Source organism: Varanus komodoensis, unplaced genomic scaffold (genome assembly GCF_004798865.1).
Source record: "Varanus komodoensis strain SLA01 unplaced genomic scaffold, ASM479886v1 scaffold12, whole genome shotgun sequence".
In the NCBI taxonomy this organism is placed as follows: domain Eukaryota; kingdom Metazoa; phylum Chordata; class Lepidosauria; order Squamata; family Varanidae; genus Varanus; species Varanus komodoensis.
This window is the reverse complement of record NW_025335349.1, coordinates 25,581,195-25,598,665: the sequence shown is the minus strand read 5'-3', so window position 1 is coordinate 25,598,665 and position 17,471 is coordinate 25,581,195. Positions and strand designations below refer to the sequence as shown.

Below are 17,471 nucleotides of genomic sequence, written 5' to 3'. Positions count from 1 at the left end.
TGGGTACCTTCTGAAAGGGGAAAAAGGAAGGATATAAATATGCTAAATAAAATGAGTAAGTATGTTGCCTGATAGGCCAGTTCTTAGCATCCCAGCAAGCCTACAAACCCCTCCCATACCTGACTGCCCCATGTGCACTGGTGGCAGCCTCTGTCCTGCTTGAGATGCCTGCCCCTTCACACTCCATAGCAAGCATGGGCAGAAAGATCTCGAGATGTTTTGGGTTTCGACTCCCAGTATTCCTGGCCATTGGTCATGCTGGCAGGGTCTTCTGGGAATTTATGTCCCAAACTTCCAAAGATCTACCTTCTTTTCATCCCTGATCTAGAGCAGCTTCCCCAGCCAAGTGCCTTCCAGATGTTTTTAACTACAATTCAGATCATCCCTCAATACTGGCTATGCTTATGGGAGCTGAAGTAGTCAATATGCCTGGGTTCATTAAGCTTCCTGCCCCCTCTCCCTTCCCAGTCCCCTGACCCCATCCTGAGGTCAGATGAAGCCAGTTTATGCTGGGTTGCTAGAAAGGCACCCCTGCCTGCTACATCCTGGCAACAAAGAGAGGACACTTGTCACAAAAGATGTCCGCCTTGAACAGTGTCAGAGCTTGTAAGAGTGCCAGGACCTGCCTGGAGATAACAGATTTACAATCCCAGAGAGGATCGGTTGGGAGCACCTCGGCTTCTATGGTGATCATTTGGTGGGCCTCCCTTGTTGCCTGTGTGGAATATAGCACTGCATCGTGCAGTTCCATCTCCAGGTTCTTCTGGGCCTTGGACAAGGCACCTTCCATGGACCCCCATGCTCAGCAAGACTATCTTTCTACTGCCATTGGCACATGCATTGCTCCTTGCCCTTTTCATTGCTAGCATATGGTTGCTTGACTGGCAGAGGGCCAAGGAGCAAATAGGCTGGGCCATCTCCTGCACAGCAGGCTGAAAGTGGCTCTCCAGCTATTTTGAACTTAAATTCCCAGCATTCCTGACCATTGGCCATGCTGGCAGGGTCTTCTGGGAGTTGAAGTCTAATTGTTTTTTCCCTGAGCATGATTTATTGAATGGTGGTATGTTGCTTGTGGCCTTGGGTTACAGCACATTCTATGCTTCATCATTTCAGCATGGGAGGTTTGGGGGTGGCTATTTTTTATTTCTCCCCCACCCCACACCCTGGCCATCATTGCCTCCAGTGAGAGGGAAAGCACTCATCCCAGCCTTGGAGCTGGGATGCAGTTGTGTGGCCATGTCTGTGGAATGAAGGTACATAGGATGCAGTATGACTTTGCTCCATGCACTTCCTCTCCATGTGTTCTCCCACTCAGTGGGTTTATCTTTGCCAGCAAAGCATCTGCACGGGCTGAGTGCCTTGTGCTCACCTTGCGAGAGTCCCACCAGCATGGAAGCAAAGGAACTCTCCTTTCATTCTCTCCAAATGAAGCAGGGCTCACTGCACTTGCAAAAGTCCTTGAGCTGGTGGATCTGCCTTGTACCGTTGTGCCATAAAAGCACCATGATAGAAAAAGAGTCTTGTAACAAAAGAAACAGATGGATCTGCCTTGTACGAGTGTGCCATAAAAGAGTCTTCTAGCAGAAGTAGATTCAAAAAGAGAGAATTTTGCAGAACATAAGAACTGGTACACAAGACTTAATCTGCTGAGCAGCTCAGAAGTTGAACATATATGCAAAGAGCTGTTCCTTGCTGATTGCATCTGATCCTCACCACTTCTGAATGTGCTGGTTCCGCTTAGCCATCGTGGCTCAGAACTGCTGATAGCCCTATCTTCCCTCATTTTGTCTAATAATTTTTCAAAGCCATCTAAACTAATGACCATCACCACATCTTGCGATAATGAATCCCACAAGTAATTATGCATCCTGTGAAGGCAGGCAAAGGCATTTTTATTGAGACAGGCTTCTGCCATCTAAGCTGATTGCTGCTGAAGAAGGTTTTAATCTAATGGGTGCTGTTACTTCTTATCGGTGTCGTTTTATTGGATGTGTTTTTCTTTGGTGAGTTATAATGTTTTAATTATAACAGCCTTACTTTAATCTGTATTTTGTTAGCCACCTTGAGTGCTGCTTTTAGTAGAAAGGTGGATTTATACATTTAAGAAATAATGAATACATACTTCCTTTCTTCTCTTCTGAGCCTCCTGCTGCTAATCAGCTTGACTGGTGACCCTGAGTTCTTGTCCTATGAAAAAGGAAGGCAACAACATCCTCTGTTTGCTTTTTGTAAACTCTTCTTTCTGACTTGCACGCAGACAGAGTATAAAGCACGTCCTATGTGTCTCATCTGCTTTAGCCTTTATTTGCAGAGAAGATGAGCCTGCTGCCCTTTTTGAAATGTGTGAAGTGTTGTTTTTAATTTTATTTTTAGCCCCGTGTGCACACAACCAATGGAAAGAGAGAGGAAAAAAAATATATGCTGTCCTTTGCTTAAGTCAATGTTGAGATAGAGAGATAGATCTGTGTGGGTGGGTGCTGGCAATTGTCCAAGAGCTGGTCGCGAGATGCAAACCGTCAGTATGGGTGCAAATCGCTCTATTTTCCTCCGCTAAAATTCCTGCAGGGCTCAGGCAGCTCTTCAAACGCCTCCTCCCTGCGTGGGAAGCAGCTTGCCAGGGAAGCTGCTAACCACCAGGGCAGCACTGAACCGACAGCGCTGCTCTGTTGCTGGAAATGCCTGGTCTATTACAGCAGGAGCACCTTACCACGTGGTCCCATTCCGCCTCCACTCCCCTTTAATTAGCAAGATGATGAGGCCTCTCTTATGCTGATCAATGGGGAGAGGTCGGAGTGCTCTGTCTCCAGTGCAGCAGAACAGCAAAAGCAACGTCTGGGTTTTTCCTTTCGAGCCCCAGCTTCCGAAGTCTCATCTGCTAAGCATTAGGAGGAGAAAAGCAAAGCGCCCTCTGCTAATTACTCACTCCCCCTCGTCAAATGGGAGATGGCGCAGAGGAGGAGAAATGCGAAGGATGGTTGGAAGCAGGCGGCGTGTTCCTGGCCCCAGCCGTGTATCTGCCCTAGGTGAAAACCGTGGAGGAACCGCGCCCCCGCCCCACGCCTTCGGCAGTCTCTTTTCCACTCCGTAAAAAAGATTGGACATTTTTGCTCCTTTCACTTACAGGGGAGGAATCATGGAAGAGTAGGGTTGGAAGGGGCCATGAAGGCCATCAGGTTCAGCCCCCTGCTGCTGCAGGACACCAGTTCATACCATCCCACTCAAATGGCTGCCCAGTTTCTTTTTGAATGTCTCTAGTGTGAGCTGGACAAGAGGAGAGTACAATAAAGTATTGCATCTGTTTAAGAGTGGGAAACCCTGATCCCCTTTGCCCCACAGCTGAAATCTGCCTCTCCATTCAGGCCATGCTGCCTGTTTATTAAAGCCGAAGACTTCTGGTACAAGAGAGTGTACCAAGTTCTTTGCTTTCTTAGAAAATTGAAGGTTTAACATGTGGTTTCTGCCGCTGTGTCATGGAAAACTTAGTGGAGCTGTGGCTAAGGGTCAAATGACATGACTGCCAAGTTGCAGCAAGCACCTTACATACCCAAAAACTCAGGCAGACTCATTTTGCATCTGAGGCCTGCACCTGCTGTTTGCACTGTCAGAAAAAGATTCCATCATTGCCAGTCCATGGGGCAGCCAGCCAAGAACCTTACAATCTCTCTTGTAAAAGAACCTAACAGTAGCAGAACATTCCCAGTTCAGCCCAGATACCGCATTCAGTGGTGAGGGATCATGGGTGTTGCAGGTCAAATCATTTGGAAGGCCACAAGTTGCCCACCAAAGTTCAACTCTACTGCAACTTTTGTCGTCCTTCCAAATGCAATCCCTTTGCCTTCTGCTTGCAGCAACAATGGCCCTCCTTTTCTCTAACAGCTTGCTGAAGCACAGTCAACTTTCAGGTATGCACCACACTTTGGCCGTTGCTTTTGCTACATTATTGGGTGAACAGACTAGGGCTGAAGAGTAGAGAGGATACTTTCTGGGCAGACCTGAATCCCAGTAGCTTCCCTCAAAAGATATGTAATATGATGGAATCCCAATTTTGCCATTATCAGCCCTTAACCCAGAAGGACTGTGCAGAGAGAGATCAGAAGAGAGAGGATAGTTCTGTCCCTTTTGCAAACAAGCAAGACCTGTGTAACTTTCCTTGGCAATACAGTGATAAAGGGCATGGATATGTCCCTTTAGTCAAGGTGAATCACATTCAAAGAAGCTCCTGTCATGAGAAACCTTGGAATTTAACTGCTTATAAAATAACAGCTGTTTAGCTAATAACACGAAACAGCAACTATTGAATGCAGTCTAGAGTTGTGCAGAACTTCAATGTGATCTGACAAAAATTAGCACAGGTTCGGCAAGTTTGAAAGTGGACATATTTGTCCTTTTTACAGCAAAGTGTGGCTCAGCATGCATCTTTCTTCCAAATTTTGATGGAAACTTTTGATGTAGTTTATTCAGGTCTGTTAAAAAAAGATGTGCCTTTTATTGCTTTGGTGAAGTTCTGAGCAGCAGTTTGAAAATTATAAAGATTTTCTCTCCCATGAAAGCCAATGGCTCAACTGGCAGCCAAGTTATGCCCCAGCATGTTGGTTTCACTCTGGAGTTAGGACACTATCATGTTTTGAGGGGTATTCCAGGGCTTTTCTACATGAAGCATTTATTCTGCACTTGTCATTCCCTACACACAGATGTTTATGGTTTAGACAATGTTGTGACCCTCCAATTTCCCTTCAGTTTATAAACAGCATTTTCAATTAGTTTTTTAGAACAAGAAAAGTGGCATTTCTTTATTTAACTTACATTTTTCTTAAATTAGTCCAAAGGACTCTCTAAGAGGAATTAATTGTAAAAGCAAAAGCTACCATAGTTGCCTCTTGTGTGTGCACTATTCTGCCATACCCTAGTGCCATCTAGAGATTATGTAGCAGAAAAACAGGAAAAGAAATACTTGTATTATGCTCCGATTCTCTGCAGATAAAGTAGATACAGTGGATTACCAGCCTTGCACAGAAATGGTCCAGTGTCCCTGTCAGTATCTGAGCAATGCAATGTCACAAACTCATGCTTCCTGCACTTGGGCCTTCCAGGATCAAATTGAGGTGGGGGAGAGGGAATGCCTGAGACCCCGTGTTGTATGCAAGCACCATTTTGGACTGTACAGCATCTTCACTGATCACGGGACTCACCCACTGAGGCATCAAGCTCTGATTTCACTTTCCTGAGTTTGTGGAGCTTGAGTTAACATGAAATCACATTAACTCTGGTCTTAAAGCAGTAGGTGTTGGTTTGCTTGTTGTTTTGTCCTTGTTTTGTCTTGTTCTAAATCACTGAGAATATAGCTGACTTGGATTGCACAATGACATGACAAGGTAACACACCCAAGTGCCTTTTTATATTCTATCATGTAGCATTCAAGCTGACATTTTAACAATTGCCCCTTCTTAGCCAATCCTGCCTCCTCCGGGAGCCACAGACATCTTACTGTTTCTGGTGAAATTGGCAATTTCAGTCATTATTAGCATATGGCATTACATGCTCACTGAGCACCTAATTACCTAGCCTTGGAGGGCTGTAGAACGAGCAGGTGTTAGGGGTCGGCTCACTAGAGCTGGAGCCCCAAATCTCTGGGAAGCCATCTGCCCCGTTGCCCTGCTGCCCACAGTACTGGGGCCCTGTCGATCTCTGCTGCCTGCAATCCCCTGGATTAGCCAGTTTTTGAATGCATGTGCTTCACCAACTGCTACCCACCCCCTTGAATCATTCTGCCCGAGGTTTTTTCCCTGAAATCACGTGCCCCTTCTCCTTCCACAGTCTCCTTTTCACAATTAGGGGTATCCTTAGGATCCAGGGCCCTAGAGGCACACACAGGCTTTAATGCATATTTAAATCAGCATATGCAAAACCGTGCATTGTTTTTGTCCTGTAAACCTGAACCCCTGACCTTTTTGGTACCTAGCATTGCCCCTGGTTGTGCATCACTCCAAAAGTCACCTCTGACACAGTTTTGAATCCTTTGAAGGCAACAGGAAGGAGATGGGGAGGAGGGGAGGTTCCCAGCTCCACAGTCTTTAAAGAAGAGACTTTGCTGAGTTTGTGCTTAGAACGGGCTCAGCAAGAACCAAGATTTTAGCTTCAAATTCGTTTTTTTTTTTTCTTCAATATTGGAGTGTCTATCAAATATGTGAAAGAGGGATACAGGAAAAGAGTGTATCTGAACATGTGCAGCGGCACTGAGTCTTTTAACTGACCCCAAGTAATGGCAGCCTGCCTTTGCACAGCATGGATTGAGAAGCGGAGCTTGCTGGCACTGGCTTGTGCTTCGGCAAACCCCCTTCTAGGAAATTAATCACCGGCTTGATGTGACGCAGCCTTTATAGGGAAGACGCTTGCCGTTGCAACCAGCGGTAGTCCACCAATGAAATGCAGCCTCCTCTGGAGAGGGACACAGAAGATGAAAGGGCACAATTAGCATTGAAATAGAAATGCTTTTTGTTTCAAGGTCATTCACCACCACCCCCAAAAACCCTTCCACCAAACAAACGAACCCTGAGTCTAGGATTTGTTTCGATCATTTTATTTGGATAATTATCCAAGACCAAGCTGAGGCCGTGCGATAAGCCTCAACACCAGTCAGTGAATTTGCAGATGGGGATTCATAAGCGTAAACCAAACTATCCTTCAGCCATCATTCATCTCTGAGACCCATTCCACAGCCATGGAATATTAAGGCTGAGAAAAAAAGACCTTCATTTTTCCTTTACAATTTTTCCCTTGCAAATGGGAGGAGTGGACAGGTCTATAAACTGTAGGGTCAGAGTCCAGTGCACAGGTAGGTCACAGGGTGCTCCTAAATTCCTTGATTTTAATTACTTTTCATGTAATTAACTCTGTCCCAGGTATTGATTCAGGTGTGTAGCTATTAGTTTGGTATTTATTCCTTTTTATTATATGTATTTTATTGTGTATTTCAAAGAGTTATTTACTCCTTTTTGAGGTCTATGATCTTGAATGAATTGCATGGGTATTACTTAGCAATGCCATCATTTACAGTTATTTGTTCCGTGATTCATTAGCATTATACTGCTATTGGTTGATAGTCAAAATGTCACATTCTTGATCATGTAATAATTATTAGTTTACTATGTCTCTCTATTGCTGGTTTTATCACTCTTAAGAATTTTCATTTTTTCTAATAAAGCATCTTATATTGCCCCAATTATCAAAACCATTTCAATTCTGAATTATTTTATGAACATATATTAATTTTGAGATAGAATTCAAATATATTTCAAAGTATTTATTTTTAGCATTTTTGTGTTGCATAGTTCTTTGTTAAAAGCAGTCTATGAAAGGGCACACAAAACCAGTTTATAAGCACAATTCACAATAAAATCCAAGACCAGATCAAACTACAAGGTCAAGACAACTGGACAGGCACATCCTGCAACTGCTTACTCAGAAGTAAATTCTTCTGTTCAGTGTGTGACCAGTGTGTGTGTGTTAGCTGAACTCTACAAGCTGGCCAACAAGTTGCCTCAGTTGGATGCTCTGCACCAGACTGAGTCGTTTTCTCTTATTTAAAGGAAAGAAATGCAGAGCAGAGCCTGCAGGGCAGATCTGAGGGCATGAGGAGAATACATACATATGGTGCAATCATATGCATGCCGAGAATGAAAAGAATTGTACAACTGGGAGTTTTAGGACTTTTTCCTGTCTAAACATGCATAGAACTGCATTTTAATGGACCTTTGCTACACCCCTCTGAAGCTCTCTAGGTGGTTCACAACAGCAGATAATATACAATAAAAACACAATACAAAATAACAACAAAAACATCGCAAGAAATATAATACAGGATTTATAAGCCAAATTTTAAAAGCTGTAATAGCTTACACAAATTAAGCCATAAGACCTGTTAAGCAGTTGAAATAATGCCCCAATATAATATAAAGCTAATTAAATGTCTTGTTATGGAAGACAGGCATAACCTGGTGCCAAAAGGATATGAAAGTTGGCGCCAGGCAAGCCTTGTGGGGAGCTTGTTGCATCATCGGGGAGCTTCCACTAAAAATGCCCCTCTCCTTGTGGCCACCAACAAAGCCTTCCTCAGAGGTGGCAGCTGGAGGCAGATCCCCAGATCTCGACCAGAATGGATGGGTAGCATGCAGTCTGGAGAAATGTTCCATCAGGTATTGTGACCCAAGCCATTTGAGGCTTTATAGGTTGAAACCAACACCTTGAATTGGGCCTGGAAGCAGTCAGTGCAGGTAGCCCAGAACTGGTATTAGGGGGTTTGGACCTGGAGGTCCCTGATTAGTTAATCTGGCTGCCTCATGTTGCACAAGCTGCAGCTTCCCAACAGTCTTCAAGGACAGGTAGCCTTGCGTAGAGTGCATTGCAGTAGTCTAATATAGAGATTACCAAAGCATAATTACTGAAACTAGATTATCCCTGTCCAGGTATGGGGTTAGCTGGCCACCAACAGAAGCTGGTTATTGTAAGCCATCCTGAGATGTTCTCTAGGGGACAGGATAGAAAAGCTTTTAATAAATAAATAGAAGGCACCCTATGAGGCCAGCTCAGCTTCCAGTGACAAAGATAATGTAAGAAGCACCTCCAAGCTATGAACCTGCCCCATATTTCTCCCCTGCCTACCTTATATTTCTTCTTCACCTGCCTCTGCAGAATTCTTCAAAGTGGTGTCTTCCAGATATTTCACCTTCAACTCCCATCATTTCTAGTAAGCTTAGCCAATAGTCAAGAGTGTTGGGAGATGAAGCAGAAATCAACTCGAGGGCACTACACTGGAAAGGCTGCTCCATTGTAAACCAGGGGGAAAACTAGATATGGCCTCTGGCCCTGACCTGACCTGAAGGACTTTGCAACTGGTCCTTCTCCGGTCTCTTGCTAGCTACTGCCATTTACTCTGCATAGGAAATAATGCTCTGCTTACAGGAACAGAAGCTGCCTAGGAGGTTGTGAGTTGTTATCTTGGGTTTTCTGATATTGCAACAATTACCTAAGTTTGTCAGTACCACCGTCCAGCCTCACTATAAGATTATACACATCTTCTACAACTTGTTCCACTGAAAGTAGTATGCATTTTAAAATGTATTATTTATTATGACATTTGTATTTGGCTTTTTTTCCTCTGTAGGCATCCCAATGCAGTGAGCATGACCCACCTCTTCTCCATTCCCCCCACCCCATAAGAGCCCTGTGAGAGTCTGAGAGTCCATTACTTAACCCAAAATTACTAGTGACCTTCATGGCTGAGTGATGACTTGAAGTCAAATTTCTTGAGTTCCAATCCAACACTCAAAATGCAACATTACACTGGCTCTTCAGAATGCTTGCATCCTTCACCAAAATCGGCCGGCAGCAATCTATAAAAGAATTCAGGGTACAAATGCTGCAGACCCGAACAGCAATCCAGCAGGATTATATACCAGTCTAGGTTGTCAACCTACAGGTCTTCTTCATGTTCTATTTTTTTGTAGAGCTCCTATATCTTTGAGGTACTATGCACACAATAACAAGATGATGATGCTTTGAATTTATAGGAGTTCTTGTAATTCTGCTGCTGAGAACACCTGGAGACCTTGAAATCTCTCCTTGTGCCCTGCCTTGGTGCCCTTCCCAGCCAACTTCTGGCATTATTGTGCTCTGTATTCTACTGGTCTTGTCTGCTGCTTTTTGTGTGCCGGACTTTATGAGTTCCTGACCTCCAGTTTTGATGCCCTTCTCCATTCTCCGGATTTGGTAGAACACATCCTGGCAAATGTAATCTCATTTTGCAGTGGGTTTCCCCCAACGGCCTTGATGCTGCTGCATTGATTAGCTATCTTGACTCCTTGCTTGGCAGTCCTGACTTGCTCATGGTATTGATTCCATGAAGATTGATCTCTTGGGTTCCAATCCTGCAGAAGCCGTTCATGATCCAGCTTGTTTTAATACTAAAGGAGGAGGGCCTGCCTAATGACAGAGGAATCAATAAAGCCCTGGCTGGCTGCTCTGGTAGATTAATTCAGAGCTGAGAGGTGATAACTGTGAAATCCACATTATGTTATGGTTGCTGTTTTCAAAAAGAAAATATTGGAAAGAAAACAAATATCCGTATCACAAATGTGATCCATATGAAGATCATAGTCCCCACCACCACTCTGTCATTGCAAGAAGCAGGATGATTTCTACATTTTGCTTCCCAATAATAAGTTACTGAGCAACCATCTGCAGCTACTCATAAGTAAGCTCCACTGAGGTTCCAGGGAACTGTGCATCTATAGGAGGCAGGGTCAGATGCAATCCTATCTATACTTAGCCAGAAAGAAAGAAACAAAACAACAAAAACAAAAACTACGGTTTCCAGTAATCCCCAGCCTGGGAATTGTTAAGGCGTTTTCTGTCTGAACACACAGAGGATTGCGCTTTTGGTAAGTTATGGGGCTGTTGCGGGCTGTTTTAAAGGAAGCCTTGTCTTGAGCAGCGATCGCGGGGCGGAGTTACGCTTTCTGCGCAGCAAGTTGTGGCCCCGCAGCGTCCGTCACAGGCGCTGCGGGCAGCTCCGCGGGCCGGGGCGGCCCACGCACTCCGCGGGGCTTTCTTTCGGAGTTGGGCGCTTTTCCCCAGCACGCGAAGCGCTATGCACTCCCTCCTCCACCCCGCACATCTGATACGTCCCGATTCTGCGAGTGTTTACTCAGGATTAAACCTTTGCGTACGCAGTGGGGTACACTTCCAGGCAGGCTGAGCATGCATCAGATTTCAGCCTTCGTTTCCCAACCCGGGGGGGGGGGCATCAAGGGAGGGGGTAGGAAAGCCTCGTTTCACAGCAGTATCTATGGGTTCTTGTTGCTTCTCCTTCCCCCTCCATGCCTTGGAGTGCCAATGACGAGGCATCCCACTTGCCACCTCGTGACACGGACCCTTTAGTGACACAGTAAACCATTAGCGGCGACGGCAGCGGACGGGAGGGGGTCCTTCGCCACCGACGGACCTCTTCCCCTAGCCCGCCAGCCAGCCAGCCTCCCTTCGCCGGATGTCTCCTTGTTTGTGTCCTCATTTCACAAATAGGCGGCGGGGTGGGGCGCGGAGGGGCGGGGTGGGAGGAAAGCGGGCTGCGGTGAAGGGTCGCCCGTCTCCTTTGCCATCTCCCCCTGCCTGCTGCCGGCGCTGGGCTGCAAATGGCTCCTGCACCTTTAAATAATTCATCGTTCTGCCTTCGCCGCTGCCTCCTGCATGGGGCTGGGGAGGAGACAGCGGCGGCGGCGGCGGCGGCGCGAGCCTGGTGACATCAGCGCGCGAGGGCTTCAACAGCCACCTGCTCCCAGGCAGAGCGAGACACCGAGCAAGAGAGAAACTGCTGGGAACCCCCGAGGAGCCGCCTCCTCCTCCTCCTCTTCCTCCTCCCAGCCCCACCCCCACCCCTTCCCTTGGAGAAGACTCTCCCCGGCCAGGTAAGGGGTACAGTTTGTCTCGATCACATGGGTGGGTGGGTGTGCGCGGCGGCGGCGGCGGCGGCGGCGGCGGCGGCGGGGGAACCCCAGATGGTCCCACGGAGCGATCGGATCCCATCCAGGCGGAGCCTCTGGGAGTCCTTGGTTGCTTCACCATCAGAAGGCTTTTCCCCCTCCTCTTCCTCTGCCTGCGGCAGCTGCCCGTTTGGCGTCTCCTGGGTCCCAAAGGCAGAAATGTTCGGAGCGGTTTCTATCTTCCAGGTCCATCTTTGAAGACAGGAGGGAGAGGCAGTCCTGGCCGGAGGGGTGTGTGGGATTGATTGAGAAGACACTGTAGTTTCCCCTCCCACTTTACAGAAGACATGGGGTGGGGTGAGATTCAAGGACTCCCGGTTTGTTTTGTTTGTTTTGCACCGGGATCCCCAGGAGCAAATACGTTTACCTAGAAAAATAATCCATTCACATTAAATCCGGAAATGGGGTTCGAATTGAAGTGCTAGTGGGTTAGAGGAAGCTATCTAGGTGAGCATCCAGGATTTTTAGGTTTCTGCGAGTCAGAAGGTGGATCTAGAACAGCTACATTGGTTACAGCAAAGACACCTGGGTAATTCTGTGGAGTGGATAGCGGGGCATTTTCCTTTTGGTATTTCTCCGAACTACTCCTTAACTTATTATCCAGAGTCCACCAGAAATCCTGAACCAGCATTTTTTTCTTCCATTAATAAGGAAATCACAAGGGAATAAGAAGAGTCAGCAGTACTTGTACAGAACTGGAAACAAACCCTGAAAATGGGGTGAGAAGAGGTTTCCCTGGGTAAAAGGGTGATGAGCTGAGTGCTAGGAGGATCTTCTCACTCTTCAGCTCTGGGAAAAGAAGCATGGGGCCAGGGAGGTTGCTCTCTGAACTCCCTCCCTATATCCTTCTGCCCCAGTTTACCCAGTAAAAACTGTGATGTCTCACTATCCACCATTTGCCAACCTGGCACTCTCCAGCTACAACTCCCAATGGGCCACAACTCCCGTTACCTTAGCCATCATGATGGGGCTTATAGACAAAAACGTATGGAAGGTCACCAGATGTTCTTCCCAATACTGTGAATGAATGAATTTGCTGAGCTCAGGAAAGAGCCCTCCAGCTCCAAGATTTTGGGGCCTTTGTATATGGCACCTTTACCGAACCCCTTTTGCCTGGAACAGCCCAGAAAGGAATTCTGCCTGAGAACTCTCAAGCAAAGTCTCTGTTCAAGTGAGAACTGTTATAACATTGGGGTGCTGTGCCCCCTTTCCATCCAACAGTTGCTTGACCTTGCTGCACTGCAAAGATGTCCCTGCATCATCTTTTTTAGATAGCCCTGCTTTAGAGTACTGTATACCCTTGTACATCTCTCCTCCAGAGTTTGAATTTGTGTGATAGTTTCCTAGGATTTCTCCAAGTTCACAGTTGAGCTGGTATTTATTGGCTGCAGTGTGATCATGTGTATGCAGAAACGTCGTGTGGTATGGCTGCAGATCCAGCGCTGAACATTTTGCTGCCCAAGGCAGAACAGCAAATGGTTCCCCCACCCCAGTCAAGATGTATAATACCCATGGCATGGCTGGCCAAATTACTTTGTGCCTGAGGCAGAAAATCCTGCAAGCATCTTTTCCTCTTGCTAGCAGTAAAAATACAACAACAACAATAAATAACCTACAGTTTGCTTCCTTTTCTGATCATGCAAAAGCAGCTGCCTGGAAAGGCTGCCTCACTCTACCTGGTGATGGCCATATAATAACTTGCAACACTGACCTTAACATTTTTAAAATAAAACCAAATTGTAGGTGTATAGACAGGCTAGCAGTGATGGGTTTTAGGTTATCCTGTCCAGCTCTTATTGGCTCAGCAGTCAGATGAGTCATATGTAGAACTGCAAATAATAATATTAATAACAGTAGCAATGCTGCAAATTTACATAATTCATCTCATTTTGCATAAAGTCTGCTTTTTAATAGTTTACACAACTTATAATGATCTTGCTAGTCATGAGGAGTAACTAGCCAGGGTACTGAAAGCCTTTCCTCGACTCCCCTGAGATTCAGTAGACCAAGCCCATGCATTTTCAAACCTATCTTTGCAGGCATAAGGCTGAAAAAGGAGTGAGCGAGCTGAAATTCTTAGGAAGCTGCTTCTGTTCCCAGTACCCCTTTGTATGTTTTTCCTGTCCTCTGGTAGAATTGCAGCAGAGACAACACCCTTGTTTATAAATGATGGATAAGCTCCCCTTGAAAGGAGACCTCAGCTCCTCCTATTGAAAATGAAAAAGGAGTAATATTTGTTGGACTATTGTTAGTCTTGGTGCAAAATGGGTCTTTCTTTGGCAATCTTTTGAATCACCTGGAATCCTAAGGTACAGTTCCTAGCACCAGGTAAAGTGGAAAAGCTTGTGGTATTTACCCTTGTGCCTAATTCCTTGTTTATTGCTAAGGAAGGTTTCCCATGGCTATGGGCTAGCCATGATGTCTGAAGAGACCAGTGATGGTTTTCAACCAGTCAGTGAAGGAGAATTGGGATCTCCTTCAAATCATGATTTGGTCACCCTTGGACTTGTATAGAATCCAAGATCACAAGCCTGAGACTTGAACCTGTCACTCTAACCATAGTAAAGCTGCTAGGTCTGAAGCAGCTGTGTGGTTAGCACAGACTATAATTTGGCATGGTATCTGAGTTGAGTCTATGGGGCTGCTCACATAAACGTTACAGCCCAACCCATGGTGAGGATGCAGTGCCATTTGGATTCCTACTTCAACACCACTGTGTTGCTCAAACCTGTCAAGCATGGGTTATTGAGCAACACAACACCTATATTCATCAGGTTCACACAATATGACAACACTTGAGCAGGGGCTGCATGTGCCACCTGGTGCTTGTGGGCTTATCATGGGTAAAACAAGGCAGGGCATGTAATCTGAAGCTTGTTGGTGTGCATTTAGGTGCCAGGTCTTCAAAGTGCACACGTGTAGCAGAATGTTCCACATCTCTACAGAGCAGGCATGATAAATGTTGTAGGTCTAAGAGCCTTATAGCTCCTATGCATGTATATTTGGAGGTGAACCACATTCACTGGGACTCAACCTTAGGCACATACTATGAAATGCAGCAAAATATATAGATGCACATGTACCAGTACGTAAATCAGGAATGAGTGTTGTTCTGTCCGAGTCCGCCCCAACCTACTAGCATTATTTTATTTATTTATTTATTTATTTTTCGATTTATATCCTGCCTTTTTCCTAAAGGGCTCAAGGCAGCTTACATCTCCTCCATCGTATCCCCACAACAACAACCCTGTGAGGTAGGTTGGGCTGAGAGTCTGTGACTGGCCCAAAGTCACCCAGTTGGCTCCATGGCTGAGCGGGGACTCGAACCCAGATCGCCTGAGTCCCAGGACGCCTTAACTCAGACCTGCAGGTAGACTTTGGCTCATAAAAATTGCCCTCAGGTCACTGGGCAAGGAAAGTTCTTTTATCCTCTCAAAGCACTGATTTTGTGAATATTACAAAACTATTATAAGGGAAGTGACAAAGCTTGCAGTTATTAAGCAAAGCAGAATGAAAATGTTTGTGGGTGTGCATTCTGCGTTGTGTCTCAAAACACTCATCAAAGTTCAATACAAAGAGCTGTATTCATATTTTGATAGCTTGATTTTTTGCCCTCTTGAGCTAAAAGCGACAAAGAGTTTTGTGGCACCTTAAAGACTACCACATTGATTATAGCATAAGCTTTTCTGTACTAGAATCCATCACCACAGGCATGAAATGTTATTGTTAGGTTGGCAGGCATATGGCATTGGTTTATATTGTCTTTGTAAGCTGCCTTGAACAACTTTAGGAAGGTGGAGGAAACATGTTTTCAATAAATAAAGGGGTGTGTGTTTGATTTCCTGGAGTTGTTGTGTCAACTGGGGTGTGTATAGTTGGCTTGGGGTTTCTGGGAGTTGTAGTCAAAGTCACCTGGAGGGTGCTGGGTTGGGGCTGGCTGACATGTTCTCACAAAGTGTTCATGTTCTAGTAGTGCCTATAAACATTCCATGTTTTCCAAAGTGTGGGGTGTTTTCTCGTTGACTCCCCTGGAGAAATCCCTTACTTTTGTAGCACCAGTTACTTCAGCCTGGGGATGAAGTGGCATGCAGAAAGTGGATGGGAATCTGTTAAGTGGTATACTTGTGTGTTTGGAAGCCAAGTTTGGGCATAGACTGTATGAGTTAGGTAAACATACGTTCAGTCAGGGCTCCCAGCTGGGAGGTGAACAGACATGGAAGATCTAGTTACTTTTAGAGGTGGAGTAGGCTGGGGCTTGGCTGGGTGAAGGGGAGAAGAGAATTATTTCATCAAATTTGCTTGAGAAGCACCACCTTAGGTCAAATCCTGACAGTTCACTGCTGCAGGTTCGGATGCTTTCTTATTTGCACTTTTGACTGCAAACATCTATGCGCAGCCATCAGTTTACACACGGAGGTGATACCTCCATGGTTGTGCCTGCAGTAACGCTGGAAGGAGAATCCCAGTAACCTTAGTTCCTGGCACACCACTTAATAGCACAATAGCGCAACCTGCTCTTTAGTGCAATCCCCTGCATTTTATTCAGGAGTCCGTCTCACCGGGTCAGTGGGCTTACTCCCAGGTAAGTGTGCGTGCGGCTGCTTTGGCTGACGCCAGAGCAAGTGCTAAAGACGTTCCCCATCCACGCCCGCCCGACCCTCTTTTTCAGTCTGTTGGTGACCGAAACGCTTTGAATCGGGTCAGTAGTAGTAATTCCGGATGTGTTGATCCGAAGTGCAAAACGGCCCGGTTCCCGCCGTGCCCTTTTGCCTGCCAGGGATCATTAACCAGGCGGTGTCACTCCGGGCAGGAGCGCTCTGGTGCTTGGCTGTCCCTGCGCGTGACTCACAAGCGGGCGGAGAAGAGGGCTGTTTTGGCGGAAGGCCTCGCCGAGGGAGGGAGGGAGGGAGCGAGGGGGAAGGGTGCTGCCGCCGCCGCTTAACTGGGTGGGAAGGGGAAGTGTTTGGCTCCAGCAGCTGGGGAAGAGGAGGGGCTGCCCTTACAAAAGCCAAACCATCTGTCTCATCCCGCTTGCCCGCCCGCCCGCTTGCACCTTGCAGCAGTGTCGTGCAGTGCACGCAGGCTCTAATGGCCTCCGGGTTGGTTTGTTTGGATGCGCGTGTGGGTGTCTACCTTCGAGAGATCCAAGGAGCGACTGTGTGCGCGGGGGGGCGGGGGAGATGGGAGTTTCCAAGCCGCCGGAGAGAACCAATCTAGATCCGTCCAGTCTCCCTTCTTTTAACAGCCACCTACCAGCCCCCACACTTCGGAGCTGCTGGGTGTTGTTTGTTTCTCCGCGGGCGCACGCAGCACCCCGAGCGTGTAAGCTTGCAAACCGAAACCTTTCTGCTCCACGGCTCGACGTTCCCAGCCACCTCCCTGCTCCTGCCTCGCTGGCCCTCCTGCGCCTCGAGCCCTGTGCCGAGCTAAGAAAGGGATGCACAGCAGCAGCCGCGTGTCCCTTGAAGAAGGACGTTTGGTTTGTCACTCTGCAGAGCAGATGAATGATGCATCGTGGGCGGCTGGCAAAGCTCTCTCTTGCTGGCAAGAAAGGGGGGGGGGGGGGGGAGGACAGAAACGCTAAGGGAATCTTGCCAGAAAGGAGCCCTTAGGCAACCCAAACTTAAGGAGTATATACCTCCCAAGTGTTCATCTGGCAGTGTTGTGTGCCTTCGACAACCTTTTCCCATTAATTCTGGCTGGTATCTAGCAATTCGTTTCAATCTAGGTGTAAATGCCACTGGGCTATGGTAGCTAGGGTGATCAACGTTACCAGGTTTTCCTTTCCTGTCTGTAGAATGGGCATAAGAACACAAGCCATTCCAACTGGTTTAAGAAACCACAACCTCTTTCTGTTTGAGAAAGGCTCCAGCATTTGAAATGAGGTGAATTCTAATCAGGACCCTTTCCCTAATATTGTAGTATCGGAGCAAAACA

At 46.6% G+C, this 17,471-nt stretch overlaps 1 protein-coding gene across 1 annotated transcript in view; it reads left to right on the top strand.

The window, feature by feature from the left end:
• The first annotated feature begins 11,162 nt into the window (after positions 1-11,162).
• The window catches only part of BAZ2A (bromodomain adjacent to zinc finger domain 2A), a 78,937-nt gene continuing 72,628 nt past the window's right edge, over positions 11,163-17,471 (top strand). Inside the window, exon 1 of the mRNA XM_044421975.1 lies at positions 11,163-11,459. The gene's annotated coding sequence lies outside the window, so the exon portion shown is untranslated. The remainder of the gene's footprint in view (positions 11,460-17,471) is intronic.